The 20019-nt window shown below is 48.7% G+C and overlaps 1 long non-coding RNA gene across 1 annotated transcript; it reads left to right on the top strand.

The window, feature by feature from the left end:
• The first annotated feature begins 5239 nt into the window (after positions 1 to 5239).
• LOC116359789 (uncharacterized) lies at positions 5240 to 17407 on the top strand. Its single transcript, XR_004206763.1, has 2 exons — positions 5240 to 5403; positions 16969 to 17407. It is a non-coding gene; the product is annotated as an uncharacterized LOC116359789 (long non-coding RNA).
• The last annotated feature ends 2612 nt before the right edge of the window (positions 17408 to 20019 follow it).

Here is a 20019-nt window from a genome sequence, read left to right as displayed (position 1 = left end):
GAGATGTGGATAGTGTCCTAGAGATGAGAGATGGGGATAGTGTCCTATAGATGAGGATCGTGTCCTAGAGATGTGAATAGTGTCCTGAGATGAGGATAGTGTCCTAGAGATGAGAGATGAGGATAGTGTCCTAGAGATGAGGATAATGTCCTAGAGATGAGGATAGTGTCCTAGAGATGAGAGATGAGGATAGTGTCCTAGAGATGAGGATAGTGTCCTAGAGATGGGGATAGTGTCCTAGAGATGAGGATAGTGTCCTCGAGATGAGGATAGTGTCCTAGAGATTAGGATAGTGTCCTAGAGATGAGGATAGTGTCTTAGAGATGGGGATAGTGTCCTAGAGATGGGGATAGTGTCCTATAGATGAGGAGATGAGGATAGTGTCCTAGAGATGAGGATAGTGTCCTAGAGATGAGGATAGTGTCCTAGAGATGTGGATAGTGTCCTAGAGATGTGGATAGTGTCCTAGAGATGAGGATAGTGTCCTAGAGATGTGGATAGTGTCCTAGAGTTGAGGATAGTGTCCTAGAGATGAGGATAGTGTCCTGAGATGAGGATAGTGTCCTAGAGATGAGAGATGAGGATAGTGTCCTAGAGATGAGGATAGTGTCCTAGAGATGGGGATAGTGTCCTAGAGATGGGGATAGTGTCCTAGAGATGAGGATAGTGTCCTAGAGATGAGGATAGTGTCCTAGAGATGAGGATAGTGTCCTAGAGATTAGGATAGTGTCCTAGAGATGAGGATAGTGTCTTAGAGATGAGGATAGTGTCTTAGAGATGGGGATAGTGTCCTAGAGATGGGGATAGTGTCCTATAGATGAGGAGATGAGGATAGTGTCCTAGAGATGTGGATAGTGTCCTAGAGATGTGGATAGTGTCCTAGAGATGTGGATAGTGTCCTAGAGATGAGGATAGTGTCCTAGAGATGTGGATAGTGTCCTAGAGTTGAGGATAGTGTCCTAGAGATGAGGATAGTGTCCTAGTGATGAGAGTGTCCTTGAGATGGGGATAGTGTCCTAGAGATGAGAGATGTGGATAGTGTCCTAGAGATGAGAGATGGGGATAGTGTCCTATAGATGAGGATCGTGTCCTAGAGATGTGAATAGTGTCCAGAGATGAGGATAGTGTCCTAGAGATGAGAGATGAGGATAGTGTCCTAGAGATGAGGATAGTGTCCTAGAGATGGGGATAGTGTCCTAGAGATGAGGATAGTGTCCTAGAGATGAGGATAGTGTCCTAGAGATTAGGATAGTGTCCTAGAGATGAGGGTAGTGTCTTAGAGATGGGGATAGTGTCCTAGAGATGGGGATAGTGTCCTATAGATGAGGAGATGAGGATAGTGTCCTAGAGATGAGGATAGTGTCCTAGAGATGTGGATAGTGTCCTAGAGATGTGGATAGTGTCCTAGAGATGAGGATAGTGTCCTAGAGATGTGGATAGTGTCCTAGAGTTGAGGATAGTGTCCTAGAGATGAGGATAGTGTCCTAGAGATGAGAGTGTCCTTGAGATGGGGATAGTGTCCTAGAGATGAGAGATGTGGATAGTGTCCTAGAGATGAGAGATGGGGATAGTGTCCTATAGATGAGGATCGTGTCCTAGAGATGTGAATAGTGTCCTGAGATGAGGATAGTGTCCTAGAGATGAGAGATGAGGATAGTGTCCTAGAGATGAGGATAGTGTCCTAGAGATGAGAGATGAGGATAGTGTCCTAGAGATGAGGATAGTGTCCTAGAGATGGGGATAGTGTCCTAGAGATGAGGATAGTGTCCTAGAGATGAGGATAGTGTCCTAGAGATTAGGATAGTGTCCTAGAGATGAGGATAGTGTCTTAGAGATGGGGATAGTGTCCTAGAGATGGGGATAGTGTCCTATAGATGAGGAGATGAGGATAGTGTCCTAGAGATGAGGATAGTGTCCTAGAGATGAGGATAGTGTCCTAATCAAATCAAATCAAATCAAATTTATTTATATAGCCCTTCGTACATCAGCTGATATCTCAAAGTGCTGTACAGAAACCCAGCCTAAAACCCCAAACAGCAAGCAATGCAGGTGGAGAAGCACGGTGGCTAGGAAAAACTCCCTAGAAAGGCCAATACCTAGGAAGAAACCTAGAGAGGAACCAGGCTATGTGGGGTGGCCAGTCCTCTTCTGGCTGTGCCGGGTGGAGATTATAACAGAACATGGTCAAGATGTTCAATGTTCATAAATGACCAGCATGGTCGAATAATAATAAGGCAGAACAGTTGAAACTAGAGCAGCAGCACAGTCAGGTGGAAGTTGAAACTGGAGCAGCAGCATGGCCAGGTAGACTGGGGACAGCAAGGAGTCATCATGTCAGGTAGTCCTGGGGCATGGTCCTAGGGCTCAGGTCAGTTGAAACTGGAACAGCAGCATGGCCAGGTGGACTGGGGACAGCAAGGAGTCATCATGTCAGGTAGTCCTGGGGCATGGTCCTAGGGCTCAGGTCCTCCGAGAGAGAGAAAGAAAGAGAGAAGGAGAGAATTAGAGAACGCACACTTAGATTCACACAGGACACCGAATAGGACAGGAGAAGTACTCCAGATATAACAAACTGACCCCAGCCCCCCGACACATAAACTACTGCAGCATAAATACTGGAGGCTGAGACATCTGGAGGCTGAGACATGGATAGTGGATAGTGTCCTAGAGATGTGGATAGTGTCCTAGAGATGAGGATAGTGTCCTAGAGATGTGGATAGTGTCCTAGAGTTGAGGATAGTGTCCTAGAGATGAGGATAGTGTCCTAGAGATGAGAGTGTCCTTGAGATGGGGATAGTGTCCTAGAGATGAGAGATGTGGATAGTGTCCTAGAGATGAGAGATGGGGATAGTGTCCTATAGATGAGGATCGTGTCCTAGAGATGTGAATAGTGTCCTGAGATGAGGATAGTGTCCTAGAGATGAGAGATGAGGATAGTGTCCTAGAGATGAGGATAGTGTCCTAGAGATGAGGATAGTGTCCTAGAGATGAGGATAGATCCTAGAGATGGGGATAGTGTCCTATAGATGAGGCTCGTGTCCTAGAGATGTGAATAGTGTCCTGAGATGAGGATAGTGTCCAAGAGATGAGAGATGAGGATAGTGTCCTAGAGATGAGGATAGTGTCCTAGAGATGAGGATAGATCCTAGAGATGAGGATAGTGTCCTAGAGATGAGGATAGTGTCCTAGAGATGTGAATAGTGTCCTAGAGATGTGAATAGTGTCCTAGAGATGAGGATGGTGTCCTAGAGATGAGGATGGTGTCCTAGATATGAGGATAGTGTCCTAGAGATGTGGATAGTGTCCTAGAGATGAGGATAGTGTCCTAGAGATGGCTGATCCATGCTGATGTGTTGTGTTGTGGCTGATCCATGCTGATGTGATGTGTTGTGCCTTATCCATGCTGATGTGTTGTGTTGTGGCTGATCCATGCTGATGTGTTGTGGCTCATGTGTTGTGTTGTGGCTGATCCATGCTGATGTGTTGTGTTGTGGCTGATCCATGCTGATATGTTGTGGCTGATGTGTTGTGTTGTGGCTGATCCATGCTGATGTGTTGTGGCTGATCCATGCTGATGTGTTGTGGCTGATCCATGCTGATGTGATGTGTTGTGGCTGATCCATGCTGATGTGATGTGTTGTGGCTGATCCATGCTGATGTGTTGTGGCTGATCCATGCTGATGTGTTGTGTTGTGGCTGATCCATGCTGATGTGTTGTGTTGTGGCTGATCCATGCTGATATGTTGTGGCTGATGTGTTGTGTTGTGGCTGATCCATGCTGATGTGTTGTGGCTGATCCATGCTGATGTGTTGTGGCTGATCCATGCTGATGTGATGTGTTGTGGCTGATCCATGCTGATGTGATGTGTTGTGGCTGATCCATGCTGATGTGTTGTGGCTGATCCATGCTGATGTGATGTGTTGTGGCTGATCCATGCTGATGTGTTGTGTTTTGGCTGATCCATGCAATGTGATATGTTGTGGCTGATCCATGCTGATGTGATGTGGCTGATCCATGCTGATGTGTTGTGGCTGATCCATGCTGATGTGTTGTGGCTGATCCATGCTGATGTGTTGTGGCTGATCCATGCTGATGTGTTGTGTTGTGGCTGATCCATGCTGATGTGATGTGTTGTGGCTGATCCATGCTGATGTGTTGTGGCTGATCCATGCTGATGCTGATGTGTTTTGGCTGATCCATGCTGTTGTGTTGAGGCTGATCCATGCTGTTGTGTTGTGTTGTGGCTGATCCATGCTGATGTGTTGTGGCTGATCCATGCTGATGTGTTGTGTTGTGGCTGATCCATGCTGATGTGTTGTGTTGTGGCTGATCCATGCTGATGTGTTGTGTTGTGGCTGATCCATGCTGATATGTTGTGGCTGATGTGTTGTGTTGTGGCTGATCCATGCTGATGTGTTGTGGCTGATCCATGCTGATGTGTTGTGGCTGATCCATGCTGATGTGATGTGTTGTGGCTGATCCATGCTGATGTGATGTGTTGTGGCTGATCCATGCTGATGTGTTGTGGCTGATCCATGCTGATGTGATGTGTTGTGGCTGATCCATGCTGATGTGTTGTGTTTTGGCTGATCCATGCAATGTGATATGTTGTGGCTGATCCATGCAATGTGATATGTTGTGGCTGATCCATGCTGTTGTGTTGTGGCTGATCCATGCTGATGTGATGTGGCTGATCCATGCTGATGTGTTGTGGCTGATCCATGCTGATGTGTTGTGGCTGATCCATGCTGATGTGTTGTGGCTGATCCATGCTGATGTGTTGTGTTGTGGCTGATCCATGCTGATGTGATGTTTGTGGCTGATCCATGCTGATGTGTTGTGGCTGATCCATGCTGATGCTGATGTGTTTTGGCTGATCCATGCTGTTGTGTTGAGGCTGATCCATGCTGTTGTGTTGAGGCTGATCCATTTTGATGTGATGTGGCTGATCCATGCTGATGTGTTGTGTTGTGGCTGATCCATGCTGATGTGTTGTGGCTGATCCATGCTGATGTGTTGTGTTGTGGCTGATCCATGCTGCTGTGTTGTGTTGTGGCTGATCCATGCTGATGTGTTGTGTTGTGGCTGATCCATGCTGATGTGTTGTGGCTGATCCATGCTGATGTGTTGTGGCTGATCCATGCTGATGTGTTGTGTTGTGGCTGATCCATGCTGATGTGTTGTGTTGTGGCTGATGTGTTGTGTTGTGGCTGATCCATGCTGATGTGTTGTGTTGTGGCTGATCCATGCTGATGTGATGTGTTGTGGCTGATCCATGCTGATGTGTTGTGGCTGATCCATACTGATGTGATGTGTTGTAGGTGTTTGCTGAGACCACGTTGGACCCCCAGCAGAGTCAGTCCTGGGACCAGCTACGATGTCTCTACAGAGGACCTTCCAGGGTAGGTCTGCTACTCCTTTCTGCGTTTCTCCCTCTCCTCTCTCATGTTATTTTTCTCTCTGCATTGAACGTGGAAGACGTCACCGTCCGTAAGTGGAAACACTAAAGGATTAGCTGGCATCAATACTTCCTATTGCTGACTGGGCTTAATGATGGAGAGAGACAGGCAGGCAGAGAGACAGGCAGGCAGAGAGACAGGCAGGCAGAGAGACAGGCAGGCAGAGAGACATGCAGGCAGGCAGAGAGACATGCAGGCAGGCAGAGAGACATGCAGGCAGGCAGAGAGAGAGAGACAGTCAGAGAGAGAGAGAGACAGTCAGAGAGAGACAGGCAGAGAGAGAGACAGGCAGGCAGAGAGAGAGAGACAGACTGGCAGGCAGAGAGACTGGCAGGCAGAGAGACTGGCAGGCAGAGAGACTGGCAGGCAGGCAGAGAGAGAGAGAGAGACAGTCAGAGAGAAACAGGCAGGCAGAGAAACAGGCAGGCAGAGAGACAGGCAGGCAGGCAGAGAGAGAGACAGAGAGAGAGAGACAGGCAGGTAGAGGGAGACAGACAGGCAGGCAGAAAGAGACAGGCAGGTAGGCAGAGAGTGTTCTGTTCTGTTCAATGGAAATATCCCCTCCTCTCCTCTCTTTCTCTCCTCCCTCCACTCCTCCTCTCTCTTCCTCTCCCATCCTTCTGTTCTGTTCAGGGGAAATATCCCCCTCCTTCTCTCCTCCCTCCCTCTCCTCTCCTCCCTCCCTCTCCTCCCTCCCTCTCCTCTTTTCCCTCCCTCTCCTCCCTCCCTCCCTCTCCTCCCTCCCTCTCCTCTTTTCCCTCCCTCTCCTTATCAGCCCTTCCTCTCCTCTCCTCCCTCCCTTTCCTTATCCCTTCTCTCCTTATCAGTCCTCCCTCCCTCCCTCCCTCCCTCCCTCCCTCCCTCCCTCCCTCCCTCCCTCCCTCCCTCCCTCCCTCCCTCCCTCCCTCCCTCCCTCCCTCCCTCCCTCTCCTTATCCCTCCCTCCCTCTCCTTATCAATCCTCTCCTCCCCCTCTCCTTATCAATCCTCTCCTCCCCCTCTCCTTATCCCTCCTCTCCTCCCCCCTCTCCTTATCCCTCCTCTCCTCCCCCCTCTCCTTATCCCTCCTCTCCTTATCCCTCCTCTCCTGCCCCCTCTCCTTATCAGTCCCCCCTCTCCTTATCAGTCCCCCCCTCTCCTTATCCCTCCTCTCCTCCCCCTTTCCTTATCAGTCCCCCCTCTCCTTATCCCTCCTCTTCTCCCCCTCTCCTTATCCCTCCTCTCCTCCCCCTCTCCTTATCCCTCCTCTCCTCCCCCTCTCCTTATCAGTCCCCCCCTCTCCTTATCCCTCCTCTCCTCCCCACTCTCCTTATTAGTCCTCTCCTCCCCCTCTCCTTATCCCTCCTCTGCTCCCCCCTCTCCTTATCAGTCCTCTCCTCCCTCCCTCCTCTTCTCCCTCCCTCTCCTAATTTTCCCTCTAGGTTGTTAAAATCTGTGTCTTATCCTCCCACATGAGTATATAATGAACAGAGAGAGAGCCTCCTCTATTCCGTCCCCTTATTAATTCAATTTGGTTTACCGGGGCGTAATAACACACACACGCACACACACACACTGTCATTCATTCTTCATTAATTAATGTACCTCAGCCTCTGTGCTCATTACCATCCTGATATAAACTGTGTTGAGAGCTGAACCAACAATAACAGAGTGAGTGACCTTTGAAGTTGAGTGTGGAGAATGAATTCTCAATGTAAGCAGCCAATGAGACTGTTGCCAATAGGGTCCTAACCCCGCCCATGTTGGCCAGGGTTGGGTTCAATTCAGTCGTTTTCAATTCAATCCATTATATTCACATCAATGAAATTCAATGAATGAATTGAAAAAATATGATTATCTTGGGACAATGGCAACAACCAGTAGTGTTGGGACTCTGTCGTCGTGGAGATGTTGTTACCATGGCGACATGTTCCCATCTTTGACCCTAATCCTTTCAGAGTTAGAAGAGCCCTTCTGATAGATTTGATGGTTGCACACACACATACACACACAGAGAGTATAACACTCCAACCAACATCTGTCTGAGGTCTGAACAAGTGAATGATACGAGAAGACAGAAACACACATACTCAAACACACACAGATGGGTGGCTGAGTACCATGTGGCTTCCCTTAGAGATAATGACATGATGAAGACTGTCAAACTGTAAGAATATAGCCCATCAATAGAGAGGAGGGAGGGAGGGAGGGAGGGAGGGAGGGAGGGAGGGAGGGAGGGAGGGAGGGAGGGGGAGGGAGGAGGGAGAGGTGGACAGAGGGAGGGAGGGAGAGAGGTGGACAGAGGGAGGAGGAGAGAGAGGTGGACAGAGGAGGGAGGGAGAGAGAGGTGGACAGAGGGAGGGAGGGAGAGAGAGGTGGACAGAGGGAGGGAGGGAGAGAGAGGTGGACAGAGGGAGGGAGAGAGAGGTGGACAGAGGGAGGGAGAGAGAGGTGGACAGAGGGAGGGAGAGAGAGGTGGACAGAGGGAGGGAGAGAGAGGTGGACAGAGGGAGGGAGAGAGAGGTGGACAGAGGGAGGGAGAGAGAGGTGGACAGATGGAGGGAGAGAGAGGTGGACAGAGGGAGGGAGAGAGAGGTGGACAGAGGGAGAGAGGTGGGACAGAGGAGAGAGGGGTGGACAGAGGGTGGACAGAGGAGAGAGAGGTGGACAGAGGGAGAGAGAGGTGGACAGAGGAGAGAGAGGTGGACAGAGGGAGAGAGAGGTGGCCAGAAGGGAGAGAGAGGTGACAAGGGAGAGGAGGTGGACAGAGGGAGAGAGAGGTGGACAGAGGGAGAGAGAGGTGGACAGAGGGAGAGAGAGGTGGACAGAGGGAGAGAGGTGGACAGAGGGAGAGAGAGGTGGACAGAGGAGAGAGAGGTGGACAGAGGGAGAGAGAGGTGGACAGAGGAGGAGAGGTGACAGAGGAGAGAGAGGTGGACAGAGGGAGAGGAGAGGTGGACAGAGGAGAGGAGAGGTGGACAGAGGGAGAGCGTGAGATGGACAGAGAGAGAGCGTGAGATGGATAGAGAGAGAGAGGAGATGGACGAGAAGAGGAGGGAGATGGACAGAGAGATGATATATATAGAGAGGAGAGAGAGAGGGAGAGAGAGAGAGGTGGACAGAGGGAGAGAGAGGTGGACAGAGGGAGAGAAGAGAGGTGGACAGAGGAGAGAGAGAGAGGTGGACAGAGGGAGAGAGAGGGAGGTGGACAGAGGGAGAGAGAGGTGGACAGAGGGAGAGAGAGGTGGACAGAGGGAGAGAGAGGTGGACAGAGGGAGAGAGAGGTGGACAGAGGGAGAGAGAGGTGGACAGAGGGAGAGAGAGGTGGACAGAGGGAGAGAGAGGTGGACAGAGGGAGAGAGAGGTGGACAGAGGGAGAGAGGGAGGTGGACAGAGGGAGAGAGGGAGGTGGACAGAGGGAGAGAGGGAGGTGGACAGAGGGAGAGAGGGAGGTGGACAGAGGGAGAGAGGGAGAGGTGGACAGAGGGAGAGAGGGAGAGGTGGACAGAGGGAGAGAGGGAGAGGTGGACAGAGGGAGAGAGAGAGAGGTGGACAGAGGGAGAGAGAGAGAGGTGGACAGAGGGAGAGAGAGAGAGGTGGACAGAGGGAGAGAGAGGGAGGTGGACAGAGGGAGAGAGAGGTGGACAGAGGGAGAGAGAGGTGGACAGAGGGAGAGAGAGGTGGACAGAGGGAGAGAGGTGGAGAGAGGGAGAGAGAGGTGGAGAGAGGAGAGAGAGGTGGACAGAGGGGAGAGAGGGAGGTGGACAGAGGGAGAGAGGAGGTGGACAGAGAGGAGAGAGGGAGGTGGACAGAGGGAGAGAGGAGAGGTGGACAGAGGGAGAGAGGGAGAGGTGGACAGAGGGAGAGAGAGAGAGGTGGACAGAGGGAGAGAGAGAGAGGTGGACAGAGGGAGAGAGAGAGAGGTGGACAGAGGGAGAGAGAGAGAGGTGGACAGAGGGAGAGAGAGAGAGGTGGACAGAGGAGAGAGAGAGAGAGGTGGACAGAGGGAGAGAGAGAGAGGTGGACAGAGGGAGAGAGAGAGAGGTGGACAGAGGGAGAGAGAGAGAGGTGGACAGAGGGAGAGAGAGGGAGATGGACAGAGGGAGAGAGAGGGAGAGAGAGGGAGATGGACAGAGAGAGAGAGAGGTGTGTATCAAACATCCTGTCTGGGTTAAAACCCTGTATCAAACATCCTGTCTGGGTTAAAACCCTGTATCAAACACCCTGTCTGGGTTAAAACCCTGTATCAAACATCCTGTCTGGGTTTAAACCCTGTATCAAACATCCTGTCTGGTGGAGGGTTAAAACCCTGTATCAAACACCCTGTCTGGGTTAAACCCTCTATCAAACAGCCTCCCCTCTCTTCTATCACCAGTCAGTGGGTGTTGTGGTTCCTTCCGTTGTGATCATTAGCAGCTTCACACCTAAAGTCTTACTCTGTCCTCTCCCTTCTCTCTTCAATTATTTCTCTCCCCTCCACCTTCTCTCTCTAATTCTCTCTCTCCCCCTCTGCCTTCTCTCTAATTCTCTCGCTCTCCCCTCCTCCACCTTCTCTCTAATTCTCTCTCTCCCCCCTCCACCTTATCTCTAATTCTCTCTCTCCCCTCCACCTTATCTCTATAATTCTCTCGCTCTCCCCTCCACCTTCTCTCTAATTCTCTCGCTCTCCCCTCCTCCACCTTCTCTCTAATTCTCGCTCTCCCCTCCTCCACCTTCTCTCTAATTCTCTCTCTCCCCCTCCACCTTCTCTCTAATTCTCTCGCTCTCCCCCCTCCACCTTCTCTCTAATTCTCTCTCTCTCCCCTCCACCTTCTCTCTAATTCTCTCTCTCTCCCCCTCCACCTTATCTCTCTAATTCTCTCGCTCTCCCCCCTCCACCTTCTCTCTAATTCTCTCTCTCTCCCCTCCACCTTCTCTCTAATTCTCTCTCTCCCCCTCCACCTTATCTCTCTAATTCTCTCTCTCTCCCCTCCACCTTCTCTCTAATTTTCTCTCTCTCCCCTCCACCTTCTCTCTAATTCTCTCTCTCCCCTCCACCTTCTCTCTAATTCTCTCTCCCTCCACCTTCTCTCTAATTCTCTCTCTCTCCCCCCCTCACCTTATCTCTCTAATTCTCTCGCTCTCCCCCCTCCACTTCCTCTAATTCTCTCTCTCTCCCCTCCACCTATCTCTAATTCTCTCTCCCCCCCTCCACCCTTATCTCTCTAATTCTCTCTCTCCCTCCACCTTCTCTCTAATTCTCTTCTCTCCCCTCCACCTTCTCTCTAATTCTCTCTCTCCCCTCCACCTTCTCTCTAATCTCTCTCTCCCCTCCTCCACCTTCTCTCTAATTCTCTCTCTCCCTCACCTTCTCTAATTCTCTCTCTCCCCTCCACCTTCTCTCTAATTATCTCTCTCCCCTCCACCTTCTCTCTAATTCTCTCTCTCCCCCTCCACCTTCTCTCTAATTATCTCTCTCCCCTCCACCTTCTCTCTAATTCTCTCTCTCTCTCCCCCCAACTTCTCTCTAATTCTCTCTCTCCCCTCCACCTTCTCTCTAATTCTCTCTCTCTCTCCCCTCCAACTTCTCTCTAATTATCTCTCTCCCCCCCAACTTCTCTCTAATTATCTCTCTCCCCCTCACCTTCTCTCTAATTCTCTCTCTCTCTCCCTCATTCCTTCCTTTCCTCTCTCTCTGGTGGTCCCTCTCCTCTCTAATTCTCTGTCTCTCCCCTCTACCTTATCTCTCTAATTCTCTCTCCCCTCTACCTTATCTCTCTAATTCTCTCTCCCCTCTGCCTTCTCTCTAATTAGCTTTCTCTCTCTCTCTCTCTCTCTCTCTCCCTCTCTGTCTCTCTCTCTCCCTCATTCCTTCCTTTCCTCTCTCTCTGGTGGTCCCTCTCCTCTCTAATTCTCTCTCACTCCCTTCATTGTACATCATACCTCCATAAGTGTCCAGCAGATTTAATTAAAACATGGCGTCATCTCCCTCTGTCATTTTCCATGCCTGGCTTTCAAGTAGGCTGCTTCTGCTGATTGCAGAACTCCAATGTTCCCTTTCCACTGTCTGATTAGCCTATTCAAAGAGAGGTAGCTCCACTCCTTCCTCTCTCCCCTCTTCCCCACTCCCCTTCCTCTCCCTCCTATTAATAGGATATACATCCTGCATATGGTTCCTGTATTCTACTGTACAATGTTCTATACCCTGTACCATTCATATGCAATCTCTTCTCATTCTGTAGCAGTCAGCCTCCTCTCTCTTCTCATTCTGTAGCAGTCAGCCTCCTCTCTCTTCTCATTCTGTAGCAGTCAGCCTCCTCTCTCTTCTCATTCTGTAGCAGTCAGCCTCCTCTCTCTTCTCATTCTGTAGCAGTCAGCCTCCTCTCTCTTCTCATTCTGTAGCAGTCAGCCTCCTCTCTCTTCTCATTCTGTAGCAGTCAGCCTCCTCTCTCTTCTCATTCTGTAGCAGTCAGCCTCCTCTCTCTTCTCATTCTGTAGCAGTCAGCCTCCTCTCTCTTCTCATTCTGTAGCAGTCAGCCTCCTCTCTCTTCTCATTCTGTAGCAGTCAGCCTCCTCTCTCTTCTCATTCTGTAGCAGTCAGCCTCCTCTCTCTTCTCATTCTGTAGCAGTCAGCCTCCTCTCTCTTCTCATTCTGTAGCAGTCAGCCTCCTCTCTCTTCTCATTCTGTAGCAGTCAGCCTCCTCTCATTCTGTAGCAGGTCAGCCTCCTCTCATTCTCAGCCTCCTCTCATTCTAGCAGAGTCAGCCCTCCTCTCATTCTGTAGCAGTCAGCCTCCTCTCTCTTCTCATTCTGTAGCAGTCAGCCTCCTCTCTCTTCTCATTCTGTAGCAGTCGCCTCCTCTCTCTTCTCATTCTGTAGCAGTCAGCCTCCTCTCTCTCTCATTCTGTAGCAGGTCAGCCACCTCTCTCTTCTCATTCTGTAGCAGTCAGCCTCCTCTCTCTTCTCATTCTGTAGCAGTCATCCTCCTTCTCTCTCTCATTCTGTAGCAGTCAGCCTCCTCTCCCTCCTATAGATGTCGGCAGCCTCTTCTCCCTCCTATAGATGTTAGTCAGCCACCTCTCCCTCCTATAGATTGTCAGTCAGCCTCCTCTCCCTCCTATAGATGTCAGTCAGCCTCCTCTCCCTCCTATAGATGTCAGTCAGCCTCCTCTCCCTCCTATAGATGTCAGTCAGCCTCCTCTCCCTCCTATAATGTCCGGGGCGAGCCTCCTCTCCCCTCCTATAGATGTCGGTCAGACCTCCTCTCCCTCCTATAGATGTCGGTCAGCCTCCTCTCCCTCCTATAGATGTCGGTCAGCCTCCTCTCCCTCCTATAGATGTCGGTCAGCCTGTCTCCTCTCCCTCCTATAGCCTCCTCTCCCTCCTATAGATGTCGGTCATCCAGTCTCCTCTCCTTCCTATAGCTGTCAGTCAGCCTGTCTCCTCTCCCTCCTATAGATGTCAGTCAGCCTGCCTCCTCTCCCTCCTGTAGATGTCAGTCGCCTCTCCCTCCTGTAGATGTCAGTCGCCTCTCCCTCCTGTAGATGTCAGTCTCCTCTCCCTACTGTAGATGTCGGTCAGCCTCCTCTCCCTCCTATAGATGTCGGTCATCCTGTCTCCTCTCCTTCCTATAGATGTCGGTCATCCTGTCTCCTCTCCTTCCTATAGATGTCAGTCAGTCTGCCTTCTCGCCCTCCTGTAGATGTCAGTCAGCCTCCTCTGCCTTCCTGTAGATTGAGATGTAGAAGAGATGGAGAGAGGGATGGAGTAGAGAGAAGTAAGAGATGGAGAAGTGATGGAAGTAGAGAGAGAGATGGAGAAAGAGAGATGGAGAGAGGGATGGAGAGAGAGAAGTAAGAGATGGAGAAGTGATGGAGTAGAGAGAGAGATGGAGAAGAGAGAGATGGAGAGAGGGATGGAGAGAGAGAAGTAAGAGATGGAGAAGTGATGGAGTAGAGAGAGAGATGGAGAAGAGAGAGATGGAGAGAGAGAAGTAAGAGATGGAGAAGTGATGGAGTAGAGAGAGAGATGGAGAAGAGAGAGATGGAGAGAGGGATGGAGTAGAGAGAAGTAAGAGATGGAGAAGTGATGGAGAAGAGAGAGAGATGGAGAAGAGAGAGATGGAGAGAGGGATGGAGAGAGAGAAGTAAGAGATGGAGAAGTGATGGAGAAGAGAGAGAGATGGAGAAGAGAGAGATGGAGAAGAGAGAGATGGAGAAGAGAGAGAGATGGAGAAGAGAGAGATGGAGAGAGAGAAGTGATGGAGAAGAGAGAGAGAGAGAGAAGTGATGGAGAAGTGAGAGATGGAGAGAAGTGATGGAGAAGAGAGAGATGGAGAATCACTGTGGTGTTGGAAAGGGGAGAGTATGAAGAGGAAGGTGTCATGATCGCAGAAGAACAGAAATTAAAGGCCTATCTCTCTCTCTCTGTCTCTCTGTGTCTCTCTCTCTGTCTCCTCTCTCTGTCTCTTTGTCTCTCTCTCTCTCTGTCTCTCTCTCTGTGTGTCTGTCTCTCTGTGTCTGTGTGTCTCTCTCTCTCTGTCTCTCTGTGTCTCTCTCTCTGTGTCTCTGTGTCTCTGTCTCTGTCTCTCTCTGTCTCTGTGTGTCTCTGTGTCTCTGTCTCTCTGTCTCTCTGTCTCTTTATTTTCCTATCCCTCACCAGTTTTTTACCCTGACACTAACCCCATGCATCATCTCTCTGATCGTTATCATGTCTGGTCTTGTCCTCATTCTGTAGCAGTCAGCCTCCTCTCTCTTCTCATTCTGTAGCAGTCAGCCTCCTCTCTCTTCTCATTCTGTAGCAGTCAGCCTCCTCTCTCTTCTCATTCTGTAGCAGTCAGCCTCCTCTCTCTTCTCATTCTGTAGCAGTCAGCCTCCTCTCTCTTCTCATTCTGTAGCAGTCAGCCTCCTCTCTCTTCTCATTCTGTAGCAGTCAGCCTCCTCTCTCTTCTCATTCTGTAGCAGTCAGCCTCCTCTCTCTTCTCATTCTGTAGCAGTCAGCCTCCTCTCTCTTCTCATTCTGTAGCAGTCAGCCTCCTCTCTCTTCTCATTCTGTAGCAGTCAGCCTCCTCTCTCTTCTCATTCTGTAGCAGTCAGCCTCCTCTCTCTTCTCATTCTGTAGCAGTCAGCCTCCTCTCTCTTCTCATTCTGTAGCAGTCAGCCTCCTCTCTCTTCTCATTCTGTAGCAGTCAGCCTCCTCTCTCTTCTCATTCTGTAGCAGTCAGCCTCCTCTCTCTTCTCATTCTGTAGCAGTCAGCCTCCTCTCTCTTCTCATTCTGTAGCAGTCAGCCTCCTCTCTCTTCTCATTCTGTAGCAGTCAGCCTCCTCTCTCTTCTCATTCTGTAGCAGTCAGCCTCCTCTCTCTTCTCATTCTGTAGCAGTCAGCCTCCTCTCTCTTCTCATTCTGTAGCAGTCAGCCTCCTCTCTCTTCTCATTCTGTAGCAGTCAGCCTCCTCTCTCTCTCATTCTGTAGCAGTCAGCCTCCTCCTCTTCTCATTCTGTAGCAGTCAGCCTCCTCTCATTCTGTAGCAGTCAGCCTCCTCTCTCTTCTCATTCTGTAGCAGTCAGCCTCCTCTCTCTTCTCATTCTGTAGCAGTCAGCCTCCTCTCTCTTCTCATTCTGTAGCAGTCAGCCTCCTCTCTCTTCTCATTCTGTAGCAGTCAGCCTCCTCTCTCTTCTCATTCTGTAGCAGTCAGCCTCCTCTCTCTTCTCATTCTGTAGCAGTCAGCCTCCTCTCTCTTCTCATTCTGTAGCAGTCAGCCACCTCTCTCTTCTCATTCTGTAGCAGTCAGCCTCCTCTCTCTTCTCATTCTGTAGCAGTCAGCCTCCTCTCTCTTCTCATTCTGTAGCAGTCAGCCTCCTCTCCCTCCTATAGATGTCGGTCAGCCTCTTCTCCCTCCTATAGATGTTAGTCAGCCACCTCTCCCTCCTATAGATGTCAGTCAGCCTCCTCTCCCTCCTATAGATGTCAGTCAGCCTCCTCTCCCTCCTATAGATGTCAGTCAGCCTCCTCTCCCTCCTATAGATGTCTGTCAGCCTCCTCTCCCTCCTATAGATGTCGGTCAGCCTCCTCTCCCTCCTATAGATGTCGGTCAGCCTCCTCTCCCTCCTATAGATGTCGGTCAGCCTCCTCTCCCTCCTATAGATGTCGGTCAGCCTGTCTCCTCTCCCTCCTATAGCCTCCTCTCCCTCCTATAGATGTCGGTCATCCAGTCTCCTCTCCTTCCTATAGCTGTCAGTCAGCCTGTCTCCTCTCCCTCCTATAGATGTCAGTCAGCCTGCCTCCTCTCCCTCCTGTAGATGTCAGTCGCCTCTCCCTCCTGTAGATGTCAGTCGCCTCTCCCTCCTGTAGATGTCAGTCTCCTCTCCCTACTGTAGATGTCGGTCAGCCTCCTCTCCCTCCTATAGATGTCGGTCATCCTGTCTCCTCTCCTTCCTATAGATGTCGGTCATCCTGTCTCCTCTCCTTCCTATAGATGTCAGTCAGTCTGCCTTCTCGCCCTCCTGTAGATGTCAGTCAGCCTCCTCTGCCTTCCTGTAGATTGAGATGTAGAAGAGATGGAGAGAGGGATGGAGTAGAGAGAAGTAAGAGATGGAGAAGTGATGGAGTAGAGAGAGAGATGGAGAAAAGAGAGATGGAGAGAGGGATGGAGAGAGAGAAGTAAGAGATGGAGAAGTGATGGAGTAGAGAGAGAGATGGAGAAGAGAGAGATGGAGAGAGGGATGGAGAGAGAGAAGTAAGAGATGGAGAAGTGATGGAGTAGAGAGAGAGATGGAGAAGAGAGAGATGGAGAGAGAGAAGTAAGAGATGGAGAAGTGATGGAGTAGAGAGAGAGATGGAGAAGAGAGAGATGGAGAGAGGGATGGAGTAGAGAGAAGTAAGAGATGGAGAAGTGATGGAGAAGAGAGAGAGATGGAGAAGAGAGAGATGGAGAGAGGGATGGAGAGAGAGAAGTAAGAGATGGAGAAGTGATGGAGAAGAGAGAGAGATGGAGAAGAGAGAGATGGAGAAGAGAGAGATGGAGAAGAGAGAGATGGAGAAGAGAGAGAGATGGAGAAGAGAGAGATGGAGAGAGAGAAGTGATGGAGAAGAGAGAGAGAGAGAGAAGTGATGGAGAAGTGAGAGATGGAGAGAAGTGATGGAGAAGAGAGAGATGGAGAATCACTGTGGTGTTGGAAAGGGGAGAGTATGAGAGGAAGGTGTCATGATCGCAGAAGAACAGAAATTAAAGGCCTATCTCTCTCTCTCTGTCTCTCTGTGTCTCTCTCTCTGTCTCTCTCTCTCTGTCTCTTTGTCTCTCTCTCTCTCTGTCTCTCTCTCTGTGTGTCTGTCTCTCTGTGTCTGTGTGTCTCTCTCTCTCTGTCTCTCTGTGTCTCTCTCTCTGTGTCTCTGTGTCTCTGTCTCTGTCTCTCTCTGTCTCTGTGTGTCTCTGTGTCTCTGTCTCTCTGTCTCTCTGTCTCTTTATTTTCCTATCCCTCACCAGTTTTTTACCCTGACACTAACCCCATGCATCATCTCTCTGATCGTTATCATGTCTGGTCTTGTCCTCCAGTTGGCCATCCTGTCGGAAATCTCCCACTGCCATGGCAACGAGAAGGCGGGCCTCCTAAACCCCTCCCAACCAGGAACAGGAAGTATATTCCACAGCGAGAACTTCCAGCTCAAACTCTCCCCACCGCCATCGGTCGAAGAGTAGCTTGCCTACAGCCATGTTCAGTATGATGACGTTGTGGAACTTTCAGATAGAAATATTTTGTGTAGAACAGACACGATGTCCTGGTCAGGTAGAATAGGCTGTTCCGTCTATTTGTTATATTTCTGACTGAAGACACCCCTGTTGTTTCTGTTGTTGATTAAACACTACCACGGATTATACTCTTGTTGATCAAAACTACGTTGTCCACTGTCTGGGCGGATATTTGAAATGGTATCGATCAAATGTTATGTTTCTGTCTGCAAAATGTCCATAAATAAACCAATTTGTAACGTTTCATTTGTGTGTTGCTTGTGGCACTTCAACGAGGCTGATGGATAACCTTTATCAGCTGTGAAAACTCTTCAACGAGGCTGATGGATAACCTTTATCAGCTGTGAAAACTCTTCAACGAGGCTGATGGATAACCTTTATCGGCTGTGAAAACTCTTCAACGAGGCTGATGGATAACCTTTATCGGCTGTGAAAACTCTTCAACGAGGCTGATGGATAACCTTTATCAGCTGTGAAAACTCTTCAACGAGGCTGATGGATAACCTTTATCAGCTGTGAAAACTCTTCAACGAGGCTGATGGATAACCTTTATCGGCTGTGAAAACTCTTCAACGAGGCTGATGGATAACCTTTATCAGCTGTGAAAACTCTTTATTGTTGCGTTGCTGATTTTTGTACTTTATTTACAGATTTTACAGACATGAGAACAGAAAAATAGTACAACCCTCACCCCCTCATTCCCTTTCCTTCCTTCCTTCCTTCCTTCCTTCCTTCCTTCCTTCCTTCCTTCCTTCCTTCCTTCCTTCCTTCCTTCCTTCCTTCCTTCCTTCCTTCCTTCCTTCCTTCCTTCCCTCCCTACAGGTTACTGTACCAGTTAATACTATAGTGAATTGGTCAGGTTACTGTACCAGTTAACACTATAGTGAATTGGTCAGGTTACTGTACCAGTTAACACTATAGTGAATTGGTCAGGTTACTGTACCAGTTAACACTATAGTGAATTGGTCAGGTTACTGTACCAGTTAATACTATAGTGAATTGGTCAGGTTACTGACGTTACTGTACCAGTTAATACTATAGTGAATTGGTCAGGTTACTAACGTTACTGTACCAGTTAACACTATAGTGAATTGGTCAGGTTACTAACGTTACTGTACCAGTTAATACTATAGTGAATTGGTCAGGTTACTGTACCAGTTAATACTGTAGTGAATTGGTCAGGTTACTGACGTTACTGTACCAGTTAATACTATAGTGAATTGGTCAGGTTACTGTACCAGTTAACACTATAGTGAATTGGTCAGGTTACTGACGTTACTGTACCAGATAATACTATAGTGAATTGGTCAGGTTACTAACGTTACTGTACCAGTTAACACTATAGTGAATTGGTCAGGTTACTGTACCAGTTAACACTATAGTGAATTGGTCAGGTTACTGACGTTACTGTACCAGTTAATACTATAGTGAATTGGTCAGGTTACTAACGTTACTGTACCAGTTAACACTATAGTGAATTGGTCAGGTTACTGTACCAGTTAACACTATAGTGAATTGGTCAGGTTACTGTACCAGTTAACACTATAGTGAATTGGTCAGGTTACTGTACCAGTTAACACTATAGTGAATTGGTCAGGTTACTGTACCAGTTAATACTATAGTGAATTGGTCAGGTTACTGACGTTACTGTACCAGTTAATACTATAGTGAATTGGTCAGGTTACTAACGTTACTGTACCAGTTAACACTATAGTGAATTGGTCAGGTTACTAACGTTACTGTACCAGTTAATACTATAGTGAATTGGTCAGGTTACTGTACCAGTTAACACTATAGTGAATTGGTCAGGTTACTGTACCAGTTAACACTATAGTGAATTGGTCAGGTTACTGTACCAGTTAACACTATAGTGAATTGGTCAGGTTACTGTACCAGTTAACACTATAGTGAATTGGTCAGGTTACTGTACCAGTTAACACTATAGTGAATTGGTCAGGTTACTGTACCAGTTAATACTATAGTGAATTGGTCAGGTTACTGACGTTACTGTACCAGTTAATACTATAGTGAATTGGTCAGGTTACTAACGTTACTGTACCAGTTAACACTATAGTGAATTGGTCAGGTTACTAACGTTACTGTACCAGTTAATACTATAGTGAATTGGTCAGGTTACTGTACCAGTTAATACTGTAGTGAATTGGTCAGGTTACTGACGTTACTGTACCAGTTAATACTATAGTGAATTGGTCAGGTTACTGTACCAGTTAACACTATAGTGAATTGGTCAGGTTACTGACGTTACTGTACCAGATAATACTATAGTGAATTGGTCAGGTTACTAACGTTACTGTACCAGTTAACACTATAGTGAATTGGTCAGGTTACTGTACCAGTTAACACTATAGTGAATTGGTCAGGTTACTGACGTTACTGTACCAGTTAATACTATAGTGAATTGGTCAGGTTACTAACGTTACTGTACCAGTTAACACTATAGTGAATTGGTCAGGTTACTGTACCAGTTAACACTATAGTGAATTGGTCAGGTTACTGTACCAGTTAACACTATAGTGAATTGGTCAGGTTACTGTACCAGTTAACACTATAGTGAATTGGTCAGGTTACTATACCAGTTAACACTATAGTGAATTGGTCAGGTTACTGTACCAGTTAACACTATAGTGAATTGGTCAGGTTACTGTACCAGTATGAATTGGAAGTTACAGGTCTGTGAGAGCCAGAAATCTTGCACAATTGGTGGCTGACTAAATACTTTTTTGCCCCACTGTACATCATCAGGTAGCTGACCCCCCAGGCCTTATGGTCAGTACCGTGCTGCTATATATCATCAGGTAGCTGACCCCCCAGGCCTTATGGTCAGTACCGTGCTGC

This window comes from Oncorhynchus kisutch, unplaced genomic scaffold, assembly GCF_002021735.2.
Source record: "Oncorhynchus kisutch isolate 150728-3 unplaced genomic scaffold, Okis_V2 Okis05a-Okis16b_hom, whole genome shotgun sequence".
NCBI lineage: Eukaryota > Metazoa > Chordata > Actinopteri > Salmoniformes > Salmonidae > Oncorhynchus > Oncorhynchus kisutch.
Note: the sequence above shows the minus strand (reverse complement) of the source record. Positions and strands in the feature narration are given on the sequence as shown.